The 23,212-nt window shown below is 42.5% G+C and overlaps 1 non-coding gene across 1 annotated transcript; it reads left to right on the top strand.

Annotated features, from left to right (window-relative positions):
• The first annotated feature begins 10,515 nt into the window (after nt 1-10,515).
• Nucleotides 10,516-10,621, top strand: LOC115031469. The gene has a single exon (XR_003837089.1). It is a non-coding gene; the product is annotated as a U6 spliceosomal RNA (small nuclear RNA).
• Nucleotides 10,622-23,212: the final 12,591 nt, after the last annotated feature.

Genomic DNA, 23,212 nt, shown 5'->3' with positions numbered 1-23,212 from the left:
TTAGCCCTAGACCCGCCTTGCAATTGTATTGCCCCGGGGACAGAGTCCAGTGCTTTGAGTCCAGGAATGGAGGTACAAGGCGAGTCAGGGCGAGTGGTCAGACAACCTAGGAAGACCCAAATAGCCCCCGGGGACTAGTCCTTGAGGATCCCTTCAAAGCCTTTCCCAGTCCCTCAAGAGTCTTTGGGTTGTCAGCACGCCCCAGGACAAAGCTCGGTGGAGCCCCCCACTGGTCCTACCAGATTCCTCAGCCTGAGACTGTGCCCCAGGCTACATGAAAGAGATATGACTAAGCTGGTGTCTGCTTTTCTTACTTTCTTAATCTTGCATCTTTCCCTTCTCTTCTTCTTCTTCTTCTTCTTCTTCTTCTTCTTCTTCTTCTTCTTCTTCTTCTTCTTCTTCTTCTTCTTCTTCTTCTTCTTCTTCTTCTTCTTCTTCTTCTTCTTCTTCTTCTTCTTCTTCTTCTTCTTCTTTTTTTTTTTAAACAACACACGGAAACTTCGTCCAAATTATAGAGTTACGAGTTAGAGCCTTTAGTCCAATACCCAACCCTCGGTGCTTCCTTTGGTTTCACCCTGTCATCCCTGGCTGAGGCTCCAAACCTTGGCGCTCCCTATCTGCTGCACCCTACTGTCCAGTATGGTTGGTCAGTATATGTCCTTGAACTAAGCTTTAGGGGCAATGCAAACTAACCCCATGAACTTAGGATGTGAAACTGGGGAGTTATCTGAAAAGACAGCCCCAGGGGTTGCACTCAGGTCAGAGTTAATTAACCCTGTTGGCAAAGATGGAGAAACTCGTGAGGCCAGGGAGCCGGGTTTCCAACTCAGCAGACAAGATTTTTCATTCATTCGGTTTCATTGCCTCTATTGTAAAAGGGATGGCATTTAGTTCGTTTGCCTGCTGCCTTATGTGAAGAAATAAATAACATGCCATGCCTGAAAATTCTATATAGTTCTCAGTATTACTTCCAAGTTCCAGCCTGGAAAACAACAGAAATTTCCAGCCAGTTAACCTAGGCAGTAGCTTTCTCTCACATGCTCCCTTCTAGCTTGCCAGGCAGGTTTACTGTGTCTTAGGAGATTCAATGCCCTCTCCTGCTGTCAACCTTAAGTCTTGAGTCATATCTATGACTATACATTCATCATCTTTCCAGGCCCCGCTAGTCTCTCTTTTCTCTGTCATCTTAACGTTTCCATCACCAGTGTTTTGCATTTCATGTGTGACCATACATGACACAAAGTGCTCAGGTAGACACACCCTAACATGCACGAGCGGGTCCTAGGCCTGTTCTTATGAAGATCTGTTAGAAATCTGATACTGGATTTACTCTGTGTGTCGGAGATTGTTTCTTGGGCTTTTCAGACCAAAGGTCATCACCATCCTTCCTAATATGCCTGTGTGGGGAAATGGAATTTCCAGATAACTTTATAAGAGTAAAAGCCACCTACCCTCTAAAAGCCTCTTTAAGGAACATCGAAAAATAGTGTTTGTTTAATTGTTGGCAGCTGAACCTATTTATAAATCAAGAATAGGAGAGTGTGTAGGCAGACTCAATTTCACAGACAACTAAGAGCATTCAAGATGCAGAATATTAGAGCTAAGAGTTTTAAGCCAGCCGTTCTAAATACAACTTAGAAACAAAACAGAATTTCCGAAAGGGTCAGAATGACTGGCCCAGGATTTCTCAGGTGGAGGTTAGAGTCAATGCTATTAAAATGCAGACAGCAAGAAGAATTTACCCTAATGATTCTTGGTGGGTTTTCCTAAGCAAGCATTTCTATTTGATGTTCTTGGGTAGTATGAGTGATGTGTAGAAAGCCAATCAATGTCTCCACTTCAAGCATATAGTAAACCTGGGAGAGGAAGCCAGAAAATGGCCAAGTAACTGACCTTGGTTACTAAAATATCCTTACTCACTTCCCAGGCTTTATATCCATTAGATATGAGAAGTCCCCCCTCCTAAAGGTATACAGTACAAAGTGTGACATTCCAAGCATTCATGGAAAAAACAGCATAGTGACCAAAGAAAGAACTGCAAAGCAGAGATACTATGAGAAGTCTTATCAATATGCTGGCTATAAGCAGACAAAAGAGTAACGATATGACGCACTACCATAAGCATCAGCATACTGCTAAAACATTAACAATGACTGCAATAATTGCTCACACTCAGGCTAGGTACAGCTCAATGGTACAGTGCCTGCCTAGCATGCATGACACCTTGGGCTTGATCTCCAGCAGCACACCTATGTGCACACATACATGTATGCTCCAAGGCCCATATGTGAGCATAATCTCAGGCATATGTGCACACACAGACATACAGACAGAGATAATGCATTGACATTGTTGGTTGTTACACAATTCTAGACTGTAGGAATATATTACTTCCATTTAATATTCACAATAAACCTATAAGGCTTTGTGTATATAAATGTAAATATATCTGTGTGTGTATATATATATATATATATATATATGTATATACATGTGTGAGTGTGTGTGTGTGTGTGTGTGTGTGAGTGTTTATGTATTATAAGTATATGGCTGCTAAGGAAACTAAAGCTAACTAGATGTTGGATTCTCAACTCCTAAACTACATAATTTTTTGTAAGACAGTATGTTGGTTAGTTTTTTTGACAATTTGACACAGCTAAAGTCATCTTGGAAAAAGGAACCTCAAATGCCTCCATCAAATTGCTTTCTAGGCAAATTTGTAAGACATCTTCTTGATTGAGTGAGTGAGTGATTGAATTATTGTTTTTTTTTGAGACAGGGTTTCTCTGTGTAGTCCTGTCTTTCCTGGAACTCGCTCTATAGATGAGGCTGGCCTTGAACTCAGAGTTCTGCCTGCCTCTGCATCCCTTGTGCTGGGATTAAAGGCATGTGCCAGAACTTCCCTGCCATCTTCTTGATTTATGATGGATGTGGGAGAGGGCCTTGCTCACTGGGGGCCGTGTCATCATTGGACAGGTGGTCGTGGGGTGTCCATAAAAGCAAGCTGAGCTAGCCATGAGGAGCAAGCCAATAAGCAATATTCTATGGTCTCTGCTTAAGTTCTTTCCTCCATATCTTGAATGCTTGCCTGGCTTCCCTCAATGATGGACTGTAACCTGGAATGTATAATACAAATAAACCTCTCCTTCCTGTCAGCATTAGGTTCTGTCTATCCATGTATGTACTTGTGCACATGAACATGCATTCTGCACCTATACATTGTTTATGTTTCCATGTTGCCAGAAAATTTCCTAAGATTGTTAATGTCAGTTGTTAGCTTTGGGGACTAGAATCAGGAATAGTAGCCAGGCTATGGTGGCCCATACCTTCCTTTCTATCTTTTCTTTATTTTTTTTTTAGTTAGATATTTTCTTTATTTACATTTCAAATGTTATCCCCTTTCTTGGTTTCCCCTCCGAAACCCCCCTATCCCATCTCTCCTCCCACTGCTCAACCCCCCCCACACACACACACACATACACTCCCAATTCCCTATCCTGGCATTCCCCCACACTGGGGCATAGAGCCTTCTCAGGACCAAGGGCCTCTCCTCCCATTGATGTCCAACAAGGCCATCCCTAGAAGAGGCAGGCTGAATTTCTGTGAGTTTGAGGCAAATCTGGTCTACAGAGTAAATTTCAGGACAGCCAAGTATATACAGAGAAACCCTGTCTCAAACAAACAAACAGACAGACATACAGACACAAACACAAAACAAAAACAACCAGGGATAGGAAAAGGCTTTTATCAGTTGTATTTTCCCATGAACATGGTCTGCTTTTATAATCTAAGAAATAAGAGGCCAGAGAAGTGAAACCCTGTTCTGCCTCTGCTTTTGCAGAGTATTCCCCTTGCACTGAGTGCTGCATACATGTGACTTACAGTTTCCTACTTGCAGTCAAATGTGTTGGTCCCTGGTCTCACTGGCACTTGCTTGTCAGTACAAAAGACTCTTGGACTTGAGAATGTTGGCGGGAATGGGGATGAGATGAAGGTGAAGCTTTGTGACAAATGCTCCAGCCAACAGCTTCCTGCTATGTCCAGCTGCACACACCCCGACCCCATGGAAGGGTAGAACAGATAATTACAATGCCACTGGGCCTCTGTTCTTCCAGGTCAACCCAAATAACTGATGGATGTCATAACCTCCTCTTTTATCCACTTTCTCTTCCCCTTCCCCAACCTCAAGTCTACCCATATTTTCTCATAACTTCCATATTCTAGACACCCTAACTCCTTGCTCTCAGAAGGAAAAATAACATTATGTTGGGGTTTTTTGGGTTTTGTTTGTAAAATCACCTACTCCACACTGCATTCCTAGTAAGGAGACATAACAACAATAGCTGGGTGGCCTTCTCAGCTTTCACCTCTGTTATGATCCCATCAAGTCTGAAGTAGCAATGAAAGGACTATGGGGCCAAGCCTGCCGAGGTCAGAGGAACAGTAACAGGTAGGAGACCTTCATTCACCCTTGGTGCTGGGCCAGATGGGAACCCAAAAGCATTGCAAGCATCAGCTCACAAATGTGGGGGCCAGGCAAGGCAGATGGTCAAATGGCAAAGAGTCAGCAATCATAGGAGCTGTGAAGGGCAGACAGGAAAAGAGGCCCAGGGCACCCACAGCAACACAGGCAGATTGCTGGCACAGAGGCTACCGGTAGTGGGGCATCTGCTGCTTCCGTCTTCTGTACCCAAAGGAAGCCAGAACCAGAGAGCCTGGCCTAGAAGCTGCAGCATTTGTCACTGAAAATAGCTATGTCATTACAGGCAGTAAACATTTCAGGAGTTGGGAATGAGTACAGATAGATAACCTATCTTGTTGGAGATGAGAAGTACTTACTTGGAACTGCTTCCCACTTCCACCCCCTTTCAATAGGGTGGGTTGAATGTCAGAAACCCACCCAAGGGGTAGATTTAACACAGGAAGTGGGCTGCTCGTGTGTTAACCAGCAGAGCTTGCTTATGCCACCTGTTTGGTTGCTATTTACCTCAACAACCAAGGGTAGGAGCTATGTGGCAAATGGCTGCTGTGTCAGAAAGAGGGAAAGGAATTTACCCAGAACAGCAGGTGCCAAGATCGTCAACTTGCTCAGGCAAACCACTGACGATCTGGTATAGGAGCATGAGCTATGATCCTTGTGCCACCCCAAAATTTCCCAGTTCCAACTCAGTTGCTGCAGTTGGCTTAGTAGCAGCCCAACACAGAGCCTATCACAAATCTAGAGCCATACATCATCCATTTACTGACTGACACAGAGTCTCAGAACCACTAGAATCCAGAGTAGATGGAGAATCCAGAGTAGATGGCCAATTCTATATTTGAAAACAGCTTCAGGATCTTCATAACATCCCAACTTGTTCAAGTATTTATTCAACAGTATTTGGCATGTACTACATGCAGGACATTCTGTGGTGGTATATAGGAACAAAGTTGTTTCTCAGCCTTTGTACAATAATGAGTGAAGGCAGATGTGTTCCTGGCCCTCATAGATAGTCAGCACCCTTAGGGGATCTACTAGGGGAAATGTTCATCAAATAAAACCAACATGCAGCTGTTCCAGAGACTTGAAAGACCATAGAATTAGGGCATGTATTACCTGAGCCCGAGAGCTCAAGAATGGTTTTTCTGATATGAAATCAGCAAGATGGGCATGTTAACTGGAAGGAGCAACTCCTGCAAGACTGTGACAGCTGAGGATGTAACCCATGCTGGGACCCCAGAGAAGCAAGCCCACAGGACATCTGAAGATGAGTAGCAGTGCAGGCTGAAGAAAGGCTGGATGAGGGGACCTCCAGAGCTTGAAGAAGAGCTATGGCTTCATCTTAAGGGCAATGTGGAGCTTCTGCAGATTTTACATTACATAGAATGGCATAACAAGAGTTCTGAACTTTATAAATGCCTCAGCAGGACAGTGTGGTAATAGCAGGATCATGTGTGTGATGGTTTGAGTAGGTATGGCCCCCATAGACTCGTGTGTTTGAATGCTTGGCCTATAGGGAGTGGCACTATTAGGAGATATGGCCTTGCTGGAAGAATTGTGCCACTGTGGGGGAGAGCATTGAGGTCTCACATGCTCAAGAGTTCTCTTCCTGCTGCCTACAGATCAAGATGCAGAACTCTCAGCTCCTTCTCCAGCATCATGTCTGCCTGCACACTGCCATGTTTCCTACCATGTTGGTAATGGACTAAACCTCTGAAACTGAAAGCCACCAGTCCCTATAACTAATTTTCCTTCACCAACCCATACCACCTAAAGGTCCCACTACCACAGAATAGTGCACCCAGCTGTCAGCCTTACCTTTGTTATATGATCTTTGACATTTGTTTATACCATTCAAACAATACTGCAAATGCATGCGAATTTGAGAGCACTTAGGATGCTGGGCCTTGAGAGATACCACCATTTGGTGACTAGGTAGAAGAACAGTGTGTCCCTTCCTCAGACTCAAGTATGACCTCCATTTCCCCAGTTTCCCATGTCCTCTAGCAGAGGAGAATAAAGGAGACTCTCTCCTCTCTACCTTCCTGTGCTCACAGCCTTCCCTTTGTTCTCTGGCTGGAAAACATCAGAGTGCATCTCATTAAGTTCCCTAATACCATGTGTGGCAATCCCTTAAGAAGCCCTGCTCTTCAGTTCACCTTACATCTTACTTTCTTGCTCAACTCCTGAACCTTCCTGTTGGATCTGGAACTCACAGGCGATTCTTAGCAGAAAGGATTCTCTCCCTTTCTGCTCTAAGCTGCATCTGCCTGGACACACCTCCTCTGAAGCCCTGTCAAATAGCTGCAATGTTTTTCTATCACAGCCTTTGTGCCACTAGCACTGACCATGGAACAAACGTCTCTTTGGATCCTCACTGCCATGTCTAGACAATTCCCTTTTGTTCCTCCCTAATATCCCCCAGCTTTGAACATCATGTCATCAAACTGTGAACTACTTACTGCACGTACTTGTACAATCCTTTTTCATCCTGGACCATCACTAGAGGATTGCTATGTTCTAGTTCACTTTCAGTTGTTCCAAAATGCCTCTACTATGGGTGTTCAGACATTTAATGCTCTTGTAGACGACTCTTTCCTGGCTTTGTTCCTTTCATAGCTTTACCTATCACCACCACTTTCCCCACAAAATATAATAAAAATGTGATCATACACATCCATACTGAGACACTATTTTTATTACTATACTTTCAGGACCTTTTGTTTGTTACTTCTGTGGGGGTGTCTCACCTTCATGTACGTTTGTGTACTGCTTATATGCCTGGTGCCCAAGGAAGCCAGAAGAGGGTGTTAGATTCCGTGGAACTGGAGTTACAGACTTTATGAACTGCCTCTGTGTACTAGAAATCAAATTCATATCCTCTAAAAGAGCAGCAAGTGCTCTTAACATCTGAGTCATCTCTTCACCCCCACAATATACTTTCTTCAAATAGTATGTTTAAAATCCTACCATTTCAATGGACAGCCTACATTTTAAATTTTATTAGTGAAATATGTCTTCTTGGTGCTAACTCATGAGAATTCAGTGTAATTGACACTATAGCCCATTTTTTAAAATATTATATGTCCTTTGTTAATTACATATATGAATTCAATGTATTTCAGTCATATGCACTTTTTACACCTCTTTCTACCTCTTTCTGGACACCTTCAAACCATGTGTCTCTTTTGCCCCTTCCTCCTTTTTCTTCTCCTTTCCCTCCTTCAGTTTACAACCCACTGAGTACAGTCAATACTGCCCATATGTCAAAGAGTGTAGTAACATCCCCTAGCTCATGGGCTACACTGCTATGGAGAACTGAGTCAGTCCCCTCAGCAGCCATTACCTGCCCTGAGTCAGCAGCCATTGCCTGCCCAAAGCTCCTAGTTAGGAAAAGGGTTTTGTGATCCTCTCCCCAATAGTACATCAATTGAGAACTGAAATGGAAATTTCTGGTTTCTTTGTAAACTCACTTGTGTCACGTGATGTTTTTCTAGAAGCTGTCTTGTGTGAGAGGACGTTTTGCTGAACCAGACATTTGACAGGGCATGTGATGTTTGGAAGGAGTATAAGTAGAACTCTACATCCAGTGAAAGGATGTTCTTGCATTGCCCGACTTCATAGAAAGAAACTGGTATTCCAGCTGATTCTTGCCAATTCTGCTGACTCATGCTGATTCGGTGAAGCCTTGCAGTGTCTGCTGGATTGAGCTGCTGCTACTGACATGTGTTTCGTGTTTGCTATTGGACTTGGACTGGACTGCGGCTTCTGATTTGTGTTGGTGTTTGCCATTGGATTGGACTGCTGGTCCTGACAATAAAGAATGGAAACCCTCCAAAGAACTACTTCTAAACAGGTCCACAAAAACCTATAAACTTTCTTTTGATCAATGGGCTAGAAGAGAGGTTGAAGCATTGAAGAACCCTGAATAAAAGAGTTTTAGGAAAACCTAAGCCAGGGGCTAGAGAGATGGCTCAGCAGTTAAGAGCACTGAGTGTTCTTCCAAAGGTCCTGAGTTCAATTCCCAGCAACCACATAGTGGCTCACAACCATATGTAATGGGATCTGATGTTCTCTTCTGATGTGTCTGAAGAGAGCGACAGTATATATACATAAAATAAATAAATCTGAAAAAAAGAGAAAAACCTAAGCTTTACAGAAACAAGTCTCATTTTTTTTGTCTGTTCATTATTGACACATTTCAAGTAGCCTTGTCACAGCACAGTTCCAAATAAGTAGCCATTACTTCACTCTGAAATTCTAAGCTTCTCTTCATCCTACCACTTTCTTTTATATTCTAGTCACTCCTCTTCTTTTACTTTAACTCAGATAATTCTTGGAACCCATGGCAAACAATCCCACTTTCCATTGTCATGCTTCTGTATCAGTTTCAATTCCTTAGACAACTAATAAAGTTACTCTCTTAAATTGGCTCCCAGTTCCTTTATGCCTCTCTCTTCCTCTTTGGTACTTGCAAAACCTAATCATAGGCTAGCCTTCACTCTATTACCATGCCTACACCCATGCATTTCAGCCGGGTTGGAGAAAATGCACAGGCCTTCTGGCTAGGCCTTCTGTCATGAATTTGAAAATTCATGACAATATACTTCAAGTACTCCTTGGCAATTAATTCTGTTTCCTCATAAGCACTCCAGTCTCTAGGAAGACTTCTAGACTTCATCTTTACTCATTGTTCTTCAGCCTCATTGTCTTAGAGTTTTACTGCTGTGAACAGACACCATGACCGAAACAACTCTTATAAGGACAACATTTAATTGGGGCTGGCTTACAGGTTCAGAGGTTCAGTCCATTACCACCAAGGTGGGAGCACAGCAGCATCTAGGTAGGCATGCAGCCTGGGGCTGGGAATGCTGAAAGTTCTACCTCTTGTTCTGAAGGCAGCTAGGAGAAGACTGGCTCCCATGTGGTTAGGAAGAAGGTCCTTTTTTTTTTTTAATGATTTATTTATTTAATGTTATTAGTACACTAATTAGTAGCTGTCTTCAGACACATCAGAAGAGGGCATCAGATCCCATTCCACATGGTTGTGAGTCACCATGTGGTTGCTGGGAATTGAACTCAGGACCTCTGGAAAAGCAGTCAGTGCTCTTAACCGCTGAGCCATCTCTCTAGCCCCAGAAGAAGGTCTTAAAGCCCACGATCATAGCCACACATTTCCTCCAACAAGGCTATACCTTCAAATAGTGCCACTCCTTGAGCCAAGCATATTCAAACTACCACACTTATACAACTGATAGCCTTCCTTCTGGTTTCACTGAGGAAATCAAACTAATTGAAGGATCTTCCCCAGCCACACCCTCTCCCACATATCTGTCAAAAGTATTCCTTGACCTCATCTATTCATTCTGTTCCAACAACGTAGACAAGAAACACTCCTACCTTGGAGCCTTGCACTTGACATTTCTTATGCCAAGTTTTTTCTTCCACAAAGCTAGGCATGGTAGGACATGCCAGTAATCTCATATCATATGGTTTGTCCTAGGTACACATAAAGGTCACCCTAGATAGGCACTGACATGGAAAAAAAATCCATCTAGATGATCCATCACTGGCAGCTCTCTTGGTGAACCAGTAAGTTTATGGGGCTTTGCTTAACTCAAAGGTAGCTTGTATCACTTAAAAGCCCAACGCTGGCATAGGTGATAGCTCACAAAAAGTTGTTCCCCAGAGTCCCAACCTCCCAACTATATATACTCAAGCATTTCTCCTCCAAGACTACTTCCACAGAACAGGAGAGAGTGGTGATCAGAATCCTAGAAGAGGCCTTTATGACTATCCTTACCCTATTCCTTTTGTGACGGAATGATACCATTACCATAGACCTAGTTGTCACTGTATTGTTCTATTATCTTGTAGCCATACTTACATGCTAAGGTATTCTGTAGGTTAATATAATATTCTTCATGATAGCTGATGATCATGTCACACCCACAGGAAACAGCTCTATTATAGCATCCTAGCAAAGACACCTCTCAAAAATAATCCAAACTAGAACAAACGAAAAACAAAACAACTGCTGACTTTGGCAGCACATATTCCAAAATTGGAACGATACAGAGAAGATTGGCATGGCCCCTGTGCAAGGACAGCACGCAAATACATGAAGCGTTCCATATTTTTTATAAAAACAAAACAAAACAAAATAAAAACACAGTGTTCTTCGGTTGTATTACTTTCACATTGCTGTGACATATTACCTAACAGAAGAAAGGAGAGGAGCAATTTATTTTGACTCAGTGAGTTAGAGCATCTCAGTGAGGAATACATGCAAAGGGCCTAGTCTGGAGCAACGAGAATATTCAACAGCTACTTGTCTCATGGTACCAACCAGGAAGTTGAGAGGGCTGGGTTCAGAAATGAGGCTTGGGCTACAATACTCAGAGCCACCCTGCTGATCCATGTCCTCAAGGTGGCTCACAGTTCCTTTCCAAGTTCCAGGTATCCCAATTTGTCCCTCCAACTAGTGATCAAATATTCAAACATTCAAAATGCCTTCAGGAGCATTTTATTTTCAAGCCATAGCATCTACTCCCACCCCCAAAGGTTCACGGCCATTTTTTGTTTGTTTGTTTGTTTGTTTGTTTCAAGACAGGGTTTCTCTGTGTAGCCCTGGATATCCTGGAACTCACTCTGTAGACCAGGCTGGCCTTGAACTCAGAAATCTGCCTGCCTCTGCCTCCCAAATGCTGGGATTAAAGACATTCACCACCACGCCTGTCCCACGGCCATCTTAAAATGCAGAACGTATCCAATCTGACTTCAAAATTCCCCATGGTATTAATAGTGTCAGCATCATTCAAAAGTTAAGAAGTGCAGGTCTGATCACAGCTATCAAGTAAGCCACGATGGGTGGATACAAATACATCCAAGAGCTGTAGTGGAAGAAGCAGTCAGATGTGCTGCACCTTTTCCCGAGGGTCCACAGCTGGCAGCTCTCTGTGTTGCACGGGGATTCCCATACCTCACAGTCAGATAAGGCAGGAAGGCTGGGATCCAAGGTCTGCAAGTGTATGTCATATATAGGATCCATGTCCTCTGTAGTGGCTGCATATGCCCAGTTCCTAAGGATGCAACGTATAAATTCTTCAAGATTATCTTCATTAACTCATTCTGTAAAGCTATCAAGAATTCTTGTCATCCAGTGCATCACCAAATCAGTCCATAAGCACTAGAAGATATGTGGGCTGCCATCTGCAGGCTGCAAGAGCCTTGGCCTTAGACAAGGTCACAAACTCCACCACATTATTGGTGACTGTCACTGTGCAGACAGGAGAAGGCAATACTCTCTGGCTCTACCATCTAATACACATAATGCTTTTAAAATCCATAACTGGTGAACTGTTAGAGAACCCTCCTATTAAGATTGAAGTCCCCCATGTCTGAATGGCTTGCTAAGCTTGGAACAAAATGGAGGACTCCTTTTTTCTTGGGGCTTCCCCCCTTCAAACCAGTTCCAAATTAGTATGAACCATATGGCTAGGATCATCACAGCAATAAACCCATTCTTGCTGCCAATTTCCCACCTTAGTTACTTTTGCTTTACTATGAACAAATACTTAACAGGAGCAACTTAATAGAGGAAGAATTTATTTTGGAGCCATGATCAGGGGCTTAAAGTTCATCATGATTGGGAAGTCATGGCAGAGTGCTCTGTCTATAGTAACTGAATGTTCAACAGCTGTTTGTGGGGCCAGGGAGCAGAGGGAATGTGCAGTAGATGAAGGCTTGGATATAGCCTGTGAATACCTTCCTAAAGAGACCCATATTCTCTAGGATGGTCCCACCTCCTAAAGGTTCCACAACTTCCCCAAAATACCACCATCTAAGGAGTACGTGTTCAAGCCGGGCGTGGTGGCACACACCTTTAATCCCAGCACTCGGGAGGCAGAGGCAGGCGGATTTCTGAGTTCAAGGCCAGCCTGGTCTACAAAGTGAGTTCCAGGACAGCCAGGGNTGGTCTACAAAGTGAGTTCCAGGACAGCCAGGGCTATACAGAGAAACCCTGTCTCAAAAAAAAAAAAAAAAAAAAAAAAAAAAGAAAGAAAGAAAAGAAAAGAAAAAAAAGGAGTACGTGTTGAGATACTCAACCTTCTTAATACCTGGACCTTTTAATACAGTTCATTTTCATTGCTACTTTATAACTGTAAAAGAATTATTCTTGTGGCTACTTCATAACTGTAATTTTGCTACTGTTGGAAGTCACAATGTAAATATCTGTGTTTTCTGATGGTCTTAGACAACCACTGGGAAAGGAGCATTCGACCACCGAAGGGATGGTAACCCACAGGTGGATCCACTGCAGAAGGCAATCATTTTATATTTGAACCACAGGTATCTACATGGCTTATGGCACCATTTCCTTTATTTTCTTTCTCATGCTGTCTTCCAAATGGACCACTTCATGGCCACCCTGTTCAGAACTATACTTACCGATTCTTCATTTTCCTCACCTTTACCTTTAATGCACTCATCATCTTGAATATATCACTCAGCCTTTTTCTTTAACACTAATATACACAAGCATATAATTTAGTGGGGTTTATTTTGTTTTTGACACATAGTCTCACTGTGTAGTCTTGTCTGGCCTGACCCTCACAATGTAGACTATGATAGCTCTGGGTTCTGAGAAATCTGCCTCAGCCCACTGTGTGCTCCAACAAATCTTGTCTAGTTATTTTGGTTTTGTTGTTTTATTGTGTTCCTCTCTCTGATTTTTAAAAAAGATTTATTTATTTATTTTATATATGTGAGTACACTGTAGCTGTACATATGGTTGCGAGACTTCATGTGGTTGTTGGGGATTGAATTTTTAGGACCTGTGCTTGCTCTGGTCAACTCCCACTCACTCAGTCCCTGCTTGCTCTGGCCTAAAGATTTATTTATTATTATACATAAGTACACTGTACAGACATACCAGAAGAGGGCGTCAGATCTCATTATGGGTGGTTATGAGCCACCATGTGGTTGCTGGGATTTGAACTCAGGACCTTCGGAAGAGCAGTCAGTGCTCTTACCTGCTGAGCTATCTCACCAGCCCTCCCTGACAGCTTTTGACTTGACTTTAAACCCCAAGAGAGCACTCCTTTTAGCCTCTAGCAGCTGGAGCAGTCCTGTCACATAGTAGGTGCTCCACAAACACTTGCAACTTGGAATTAAGAAGTAGAAAGAAAAGGAAAACGGCAATCCAGGGAAAAATAAGAATAGGGTGAAACGTTAGGAGATATGCAGTGTTATGGAATGTTTCTCATGAATGACCATAGCAGGGTTGAGAGGAACAAAATCTGCCCACATAGACTGCATGTGAGCTGCCTAAGTACAGTGAAGAAACAGACAGGATGGGCTGAAGACTGAAAGAAGGCAAGAAAAAGGAGAAGACAAGGTAAGTGCCAGTGGCTTTTGCAGTAACATGACAGTGAAGGACATTAGAGAGATACAGGGAAGGAGACTGACATTACAGCTCCCACCTTAGAACAGGAAGATGCCTCCAGTCTCTGCTCCCAGCTGTTTCCAGTTGCCATAAGAGGAGTCAACCTTGGCAGACAAAATGGGTCAGGCTGACATACCTGAGTCTGCCCCCAGAACCTACATGATAGAAGGGAAGAATCTACCCCAAGAGTTATGCTCTGACTTCCACATGCACACTGTGTCAAAATAAATAAACAAGTGTGAAAGAAAATTCTAAGGTAGTACTGGGCAAATGACTCCGTGATTGAGAGTAAATACTTCTCTTGAGCAGGACCTGAGCTTTGTGCCAGCAGCCATACAGGGCAGCTAACTTAACTCCAGGTCCAGGGAATCTGACACCCTCTTCCAGCCTACAGAAGAAATTTACACTCAGGTACATAGACATACAGACACATAGGCATACACATAATTAAAAATCAGAATAATCTTTAAAAGACAACCTTTGCTACTGCTAGCTCATGTGTGTGCATGCATATAAACATACCTACTCCCCTCCCACCCATGTTTAAATGAAGTATATAAAAATGTTAATAATACAAGACACAGAAAATAATGATATATTTTTGTCTTACTAATCTGTATTTAATTTTTTTTCCTACAATGAATGCATTTGTTTGTGGAACTTTCATTAAGTTAGAGAGAAGCACATATTACCTGAAATTAAGTTTTCAGCTTCCTTTGAATTTTCTCATCTGGGTGGAGACACTCACAGACAGATTAATTGTAACTGACTCACCTAGTGAACAGCCTGCAAGTGGTCCCACACCCCAGAGGGCAAAGACTATCCTATCAGCTTAATACGACAAAACTTTAACTAAACAATGACCAGAACACCTCCCCCAACACTACACACCCATTCATAAGCATACAGAACAGAAGAACAGTGAGTTCTCTAGAAATCTTAAGTATTGTACACACACACACACACACACACACACACACACACACACATATATATAGTGTGTGTATGTATATATAAAATTTAAACTTTATTGTACTAAAGCATACACAATGGGATCTGCTCTCTAATAACATTATTATTATTATTATTATTATTAGTAGTAGTAGTAGTAGTAGTAGTAGTAGTAGTAATATTATATTTTTCGAGACAGGGTTTCTCTGTGTAGCCCTGGTTGTATTGGAACTCACTCTATAGATCAGGCTGGCCTTGAACTCAGGAATCTGCCTGCCTCTGCCTCCGATGTGCTGGGATTAAAGGCGTGTGCCACCAACGCCCAGCTTAATAACATTATTTTAAATAATTATTTTAAAAAAAGATAAAGCCTAGATTTATTTCAATAGTATTTAATGTCACAATTAAAAAGATCATAAGCCAGGAATGGTAGTGCATGGCTTTAATCCCAACATTTTAGAGGCAGAGGCAGGTGGATCTCTGAGTTCCAGGACAGCCAGGAATACACAGAAAAACATTATCTCAAACAAACAAACAAACAAACAAAAACAAAAAAAATCATGTATAAACAATCCAACAGAATTACCTGGGAGACATGCAGTAGGAGAAAGAATGGCAGCCTAAGAATTAGTGAACCTGCACGCTGTACTTTGGTTGGCTAGTTTTCTCATTGCACGAACTTTTGTTTGTCTGAAGCAGGGTAACCTTGAGCCTCGGATAGCCTCAAATGCACTGGGTAGCTCAGGCTGACCTTAAATTCATGATTCTCCAGTCTCATTTTTTGGTGGCCAGAATTAGAGGTGTGTACCACTACACCCAGCCTTCATTCTTTCTTTTGTTTGTGTTTTTTTTTGTATGGATATTTTGCCTACATATATGTCTGTGTGCTATTTTCGTGCAGTGCCTGGGGAGGCCAGAGGATGGCCCAAAGACATGTAACTAGAGATACAGATAGTTGTGAACCATCATGTGGGTGCTAGGAATCAAACCTAGGTCTTCTGGAAGAACAACAAGAGCTGTTAACTGCTGAACCATCTCTCCAGCCCTTGTTTTCTCAAAACCTTTCTGAGGAGTTTCGGCTGGCCTGGAACTTGCCATATAGTCCAAGCTGGCCTCAAATTCACAGTAAGCCTCCCGAGTCAGTCTCCTAAATACTAGAATTATAGGCATTCACCACCATGCTTGGCTTTCACTGTTTTGATTTTTTTGTTTTTTAATTGTCAAAAATAAAGGCCTGTGCAACCCTTCCCGGGACTCAGCGGGTTTGCTTAACATAGGAAGGGAGCTTAGGGAACCGCATGGATCTGTCATGTAAGTAATAGTTTCCGCCAAGTGGATTTTGCAGCAGATCTTCACCCAATCAAGAATGTGAAGAAGGATCTGACCTGCGATTATACCTTAAAAAGGGGGGGGGGGATGCTGGCATTGGTTACCTGGCAATAGTGAATAGAGACAGGTAATATAGAATTCTATTCAGCAGGCTTATCAGCACCAGGCAGGGGTATCTCCCCCAGAGGAGCCCATAGAAAGATGAGGGCTCAGGGTGCCCCAGAGGAGATAGCAAGACTCCAGAGCATAACAGAATATTTGTTGCTCCCTTCTCAAACTGCTAAATCTGCCATGTCGAGAAACTTGGTTTCCAGTTCTAGGATCTATTTGTCCTCCATGAAAGATGGGGTATGAAACTGTCAGCAGGGTCAATGAGGCTAAAGTAAGTAGCTATATAAATGTCTGCACAACATACCAACTCCTTTTCTTTCTCTTGGTTTTATTACAGTTGACTGGTTCCTAGACTTCAGAAAATTTCATCTGGTCCTATTCTCTGAGCTCTACAAATTCCTCACCTCTGACTTCTGGTTTCTTAGCTGCTGAGGCCTGCTTCCTACCTTTCTGCCTGGTCTGCTCCGGCTTTTGACTTGGGCCTAATGACAGCATCTCAATGTCCTATATGACCTTTGGGATCTGATAGGATGCAGCAAGAGAGCACTAGATCGTTGGAGAGAGAAAGCTAGCTCCGCTCATCCGAGACCCCTTGGACTGGCCTTACTCCTTGGGGGTTTTATAGTGTCTTAGTCTACTTTCTGTTCTATCCCATGAGGATGCCCCCTCATCCTCATTACAGCTGGTACATGGAATCACATAGCAAAAGTTCATGTGCTACAAAGAAGGGAGGGAAAGACTGAGATGGGTCCAAGGCTTTCTAACTACCCATTCTTCCAACACTGATTCCAGTCCTGAGAGCCCTAATTCTCCCAGTAGAAGGGCTCCAATCTTCTGAGGAGAGGTCCCTCAATGATTTAATTTTCTCCCACTATCTCCACCCTTTAAAGGATCCACCAGCTTTCCATACTGTTATAGTAGGAAAAGAACTTCCCACACATGATTCTTTAGGGAACAAACTATATCCAAGCTAGAGTGGATGGAACATTCAAATCAGAAGTAATTCTCTGCTGAACTTTCACACAGATCTGCTTAATAAACAGCCAGGTGCATCCACCCCCTTGGTGACCTGAAGCACAGCTCCTGTGAGTATCTTCTGGAAGCAGCTGTCTGTGCATCCATCCCCTTGGTGACCTGAAGCATAGCTCCTGTGAGTGTCTCCTGGAAGCAGCTGTCTGTGCACCAGCACGTGGTAGACAAGGTTACAGGATCCTATGCTACGTGGATTGGTGGTGCTGGTTTGCCCATGGTATCTGTTAGTTTTCTCTTAGCTAAGACAAAATACCTGAAGAAACAGCTGAAGGAAGGTTTGTGTGCACAGTCCACCATGACAGGGAAGGCATGACTACAGAAATATGGGGAAGCTGGTTAAACTTCTCAGGAAGTGGATAATGATGGATGCTGGTGCTTCAGATTGCTTTCTTGTTCATCCAATCCAGTACCACAGGTCATGGGATGGTACCACTCTCTCAGTGCACATCTTCTCTTTTCCGTTAACTATTTCTGGAAAGATCCTCAGAGACAGTCCCAGAAGTATGCCTTTTATTTAATTCTAAATATAGTCAAGCTGACAATAGAGATTAACCATCACACCCATGAAGGAGACTTTTGCACGTAGGAGATATGTGGCTGGGAACAGCATCAAAGACAACACTTACCATCCTGAACCATGCCCATAAGCTTCTTTATCTGATTATGTATGGCAATGATCCTAGCTTAGAGTTGCAAAGGTGTCAGATTGCAGAAGATTAGCAAGCTGTGTTGGCCTAAAGAGTTATGCCTTCTTCACTGTCTAGCAGATCTGAGATTGGTCAGTATAGGCCTTTCTACCTCTCCTGCCAACAGAAGGCAGAAAGCATCTGCTGTGGCTCTTGGCATTTGATAGACTAGCTTGGAGCTACCCTTCTGGCCTCAGCAACCTGCACAGTGTAGGACCCTCCACCAGCACAGGGGCTGGGAACCTCATCTATTGATTGTTCTGAGAACCTCTGAGAGCCGGAGCACAGTGAAGAAAGCTCCATGCATGACCATGAAGGCGGAGGATTACCAGAACCTCAAGGCCAGCCTGAATGAGATAATAAATTTCAGGGCATCCTGGGCTGTAGCAAGAAGCCGTATATCATTCCTTCCCCCAAAAGAAAAACCTCAATTATATTAAACAAACAAACAAACAAACAAACAAACAAACATATCATTTTTGCTAGTTTTCAGACTGTAATTTCTACTCAGACAAGGTTTACCTATGTATTATCCCCACCCCTAGTACCTTAAGCAAGCAGGCCTATGAGCAGCTGCCTATGAGTTGTCCTAAAGCTGACTTAGCAAGGGGATTTTCTGAACCTCTTCCTTGATGGCCCAAGGTACAGACTCTTTTCATAGATGTTAAATGGGATGTGAGTTATGAGTATCATATGACAGCATCTGAGACCTCTTGCTGCAAGCCTTCCTAAGGAGAGCTGATTGTTTTTCTATTTCAGAAATTAGGACTGTAAGCAGATGCATCCCTTCTTAGCTTATGAGCTCACCTTAATTAAAGACAGTCAGGAGGGAAAGAATGGTTATCCACTAAAATTCCCTTAACTGAGTAATACTGCTTTTATTTATTTTAACTGAACCCCCCTCATACAATATATTTTACCATGTTTTTTTCCTTTCTCTAATTTCCACTCAGATTTTCCCCCACCTCCCTACCCACTCAATTTTTTTTTAATTTAAATTCTTTGTCTTTTATTGTGCGGATTATAATTACCTTCCCTTTCCTTCCTCTAAGTCCTCCCATATACCCATCCTTGTTCTCTTTCAAACTCATGACCTCTGTTTTCATTAATTGGTGTTATAGGCAATATATATAAGCATATACATGCATGTTCCTATATATAACCTGCTCAGTCTCCATAATGTTATGTGTAATACTTTCTATTTATTCATAGACACTAATTATTTAAAAGAAATGAAGAATCACATATCCAAAGTTCTTTCTTTCCTACAATACTAGGATGGATTTAACCTGTGGTTTCTTGTCTTCTAGGTGTGTACTCTTGAAGACAAGAAAGCCAGTTGAAGGGTTTGGGAAGATATTTTAAAGAATAAACTACCTGCTGTGAAACAAGAGGACCTCAGTTCAAATCCCCAGCTCCCACATAAAATCTGGGTGTGGTGGTGTGCATTTGTAACCCTAGCATGGGGGGGAGGGTGGATTGTGAAGGGATGGAGGCGATTAGTTCTCCTGAAGTCTCTGGCCAGTCTACCCAATCAATGAGCACCTATTTCATTGAGAGAGCTGGCCTCAAAAGATAAGACTGAGGAGTAGGAGAGATGGCTCAGTGGTTAAGAGCACTACTGCTCTTTCAGAAGCCTTTGGTTTAATTCCCAGTACCCACATAGTGACTCATGAGTGTCTAACACCAGTTCCAGGGGATCTGACACCCTCTTCTGGTCCCTACAGGCACCAGGGAAGCAGAGTGCACACAAGCAAAAAACTCCTACATGTAAAACAAAATAAACATTAAAGAAAAGATGAGGCAGAAAGCTATAGACACCCCACATTGACTCTTGTCCTTTGGACACATGCACATGGAACATACAAATAGGTCTATCTATCTATCTATCTATCTATCTATCTATCTATCTATCTATCTATCTCCCAACTTTGAGGTTTCCTCTTAGGGGTTCTGAATATGTAGACAGAACAGTCTTTCCCAGGTGCAAAGTGATATTTGTGTATTACATTTTCCTATGCCCTGACACAGCATATAAGCTTGTCTTCCACTTTCTAGAAAGGATGCCATGATCTGCTAGCATTGGCCCATTCACCACTACACCACCCCTGCTCCTCCCCACCACCTTCCCACCCCTGGCTAGGGTGAAGGAGCAGTACTGACTCTCCCTGTGTGAATCTCTGCCCACCTCCTTACCTGCTCAGGGAACTAATCTTGCCTGTTCTTGGACTTTGAATGTCTCTTTCTCTGGATTTTCTTAGCTCTTTAATTTAACCTGATGCCCAATTGAAACAAAAGACACAGATCATTAAGCTTCAGGGCTCTGGACTCTGTTTGTTGAGAAATACCCAAGGTTGGGCAGTGAGGCAGGGAGGGTATGTGTACAGGGGGAGCTATTTATCCTCTGAGTTTCAGTGCTCTTTCAGCACACACTCAGTGAAAGGAGGCTTCAAGTATTTTTTTTTTTTTTCTGGTTTTTCGAGGCAGGGTTTCTCTGTATAGCCCTGGCTGTCCTGGAACTCACTTTGTAGACCAGGCTGGCCTTGAACTCAGAAATCCGCCTGCCTCTGCCTCCCAAGTGCTGGGATTAAAGGTCAAGTATTTTTAAATGCCTGGTTCCCCAATATAATAATAAAATTGCCTTATTTATTTATTTATTTATTTATTTTTAAATAGGGTTTCGTTTTTTTTTTAATTTATTTTATGCTCACTGGTGTTCTACCTCCATGGTAGTCTGTGTGAAAGTGTCAGATCTCCTGAAACTGAAATTACAGACAGCTATAAATTCTGATGTGGGTGCTGGGGATTGAACCCAGGTCCTTTGGAAGAGCAGCCGGTGCTCTTAAGCACTGAGCCATTTCTCCAGTCCTAGATAGGATTTCTTATAGCCCAGATAACCTTGAACTTGCCATATAGCCAAGGCTAACCTTGAATTCCTGGTCCTCTTGTCTTCACCTTCCAGTGAAATGGGATTACACGCCTTTGCTGCCATATATAGCATCAAATATTGCAAAAGAGTGGCCACAAAGAACTCAAGAACTAGAGGATTCAAGAACTGTGTGTGGAATCATGGACACACAGCAGTTATGAACAACTAGAAAAGACTTTCAGCATCCCATCAATGATAGGGAAAGGTAATACAAGGCCCTTCCTGAAGAGCTGCTGGCTGAAAATTGCTATTAGACTGGGGGGAAGGGATCATTTTCTTCAATGGTATAGGCACTGGGGATCTCGGGAGATAAAGGAGTTCACAGGGAAAGTAGTAATAGAGTATAATGGTAGTTAAATGTAATCACAGTATATGTTCAAAACCCTCTCAAAATAAAATAAAATAAATACTATCATTGCCTTAACCAAAACAAAACCCAGGGCTTCATGCACGCCAGCCAAGTGTTCTACCACAGAGTCACATCCCTGACCGTGCTGCTTCTCAATAAAATCATTAAATAACAAATGTAAGAAGCAAATATAATTTTAAGTATACTTTTTAATGATTTCAAAAGAGTAGTGATGTAAAAGAATATCATAGAAAAAGATCTCCAATGACTGTTTTGTAATGCAAGCATCTGTGATTCTGACCGCTGATGAGGATACATTGGTGATGTAACACTATTGTGGTTTTCTGCTTACATGTGTCGCTCAAGTAAAGGAAATTTTTCAGTTACCTGCTAGTGAATATACATGTAGGTTTTTTTTCCCCATACAAAGTTAATGGATTTTTTTTATTCTGCCCATAGATCCTAAGAGTCTGCATAGTACACAGTACTGCCACTGACCCGTGGTTGTGTTCTTCCATCCAAGAGGTACCCCCAAGGGGCCACAGGCATCAGTAGGAACAAGAGAAGTGATGATATGGTTTCACCTTGGGATTCTGTCCCAAAGGGAACCAGTTAGGAAGTGCCACATGGGGGCACTCTGCCAGAGCCTTGTATTCTAAAACTTCAAATATGAGCCAATCGATATTAGGATTTTGCTGAGGGTCAAACTGTAAGTCTGTTTGGGGTGGAGTTGTGTAAAACATAAGTATTTCTCAGGAAATTCCATCAGTTACTTGGATAGAAAAAAAAAACTGATGGAAGGCAGGAAGGATATGTATTGTTTTAAACACAAACTAAAAACTAATCATTTTACTTTATAGCCCTGCTCTGACTTCCCATGGACTGCAGGCTGTAAGATAAGCTCTTTCCTGCCCAAGTTGCTTTCAGTCATGGTGTTTATCACAGCAGTAGATAGCAAACTAGAACTGCGGTTGTTGCTGGGAACTGAACCTAGGGCCTTGAATATTCTAGGCAAGTGCTCACCCAGGCCTTTTGTAAAATTTCCTTTTGAGATTAAGAGTCTCATAAAGTTAGCAGTGTTGTTCTTGAACTCTCTACATAACCCAGCCATGATTGAACTCAATCTTTCTGCTCTGCCTCCTGAACAATTTATGTTAATCAGATAACAAGTGTAAAAGCAGATGCAATTTTAAATTATATATATATAAGATCCATACTGTCAAATTGTCTTCCAGGAAGTTTGCTTTGGTTATGAAAAGTGGAACTCATTAGCCTTGCCTCAAAAGATCCAGAGAATGGGACAGGATGCCCCATGTGCTGAGAAGTAACTGTCATTGCAGGGACCAGAAGGCAGCTGGCCAGAACAAATCCCCAGATCTTCTAAATCCACCTCCCAGATCTGCAGTTAGTGTCAGTTCCTGATAGAGTTTGCAAGTGGCCCTTCAAATCCAGGACTTGGATTTAATCCTTGAATTCATATGGTAATGTTATTTGGATACAAGGTCTTAGAGCAATAGTAAGGATTAGTGAAGGTCACAGAGGTTGGCACTAGAGGTTTTATGAAAGAGGCTGAAGCTAATATATTCCTCCTGTCTCACCATATCATCCCCTCGAAGTGTTACAATGCATCAAAGCCCTTAGGACACTTGCAGCAGTTGCAAACACTAAGTTCTTGGCCTTTCCAGCCTCCAAACTTCTAGTCTTTATAAACTTCCTAGTCTCAGGAATTTTGTTATAGTACCAAAATGAGCAAAAATATCTATCCCCTCCCATATCTTCATCTGGTATTTCATCAGATGCAATTCCTCAATCATAATCTAAATGTCACAAAATTACACGTGTAAGGCATGCCCCTTTTCTCTGCCTCAAACCCACAAGGCCTCCTGCCCCTCTTCCT

This window comes from Mus caroli, chromosome 6 (genome assembly GCF_900094665.2).
Source record: "Mus caroli chromosome 6, CAROLI_EIJ_v1.1, whole genome shotgun sequence".
Classification (NCBI taxonomy): Eukaryota; Metazoa; Chordata; class Mammalia; order Rodentia; family Muridae; genus Mus; species Mus caroli.
The sequence above is the reverse complement of the archived record's forward strand: the minus strand, read 5'-3'. Positions and strand labels throughout refer to the sequence as shown.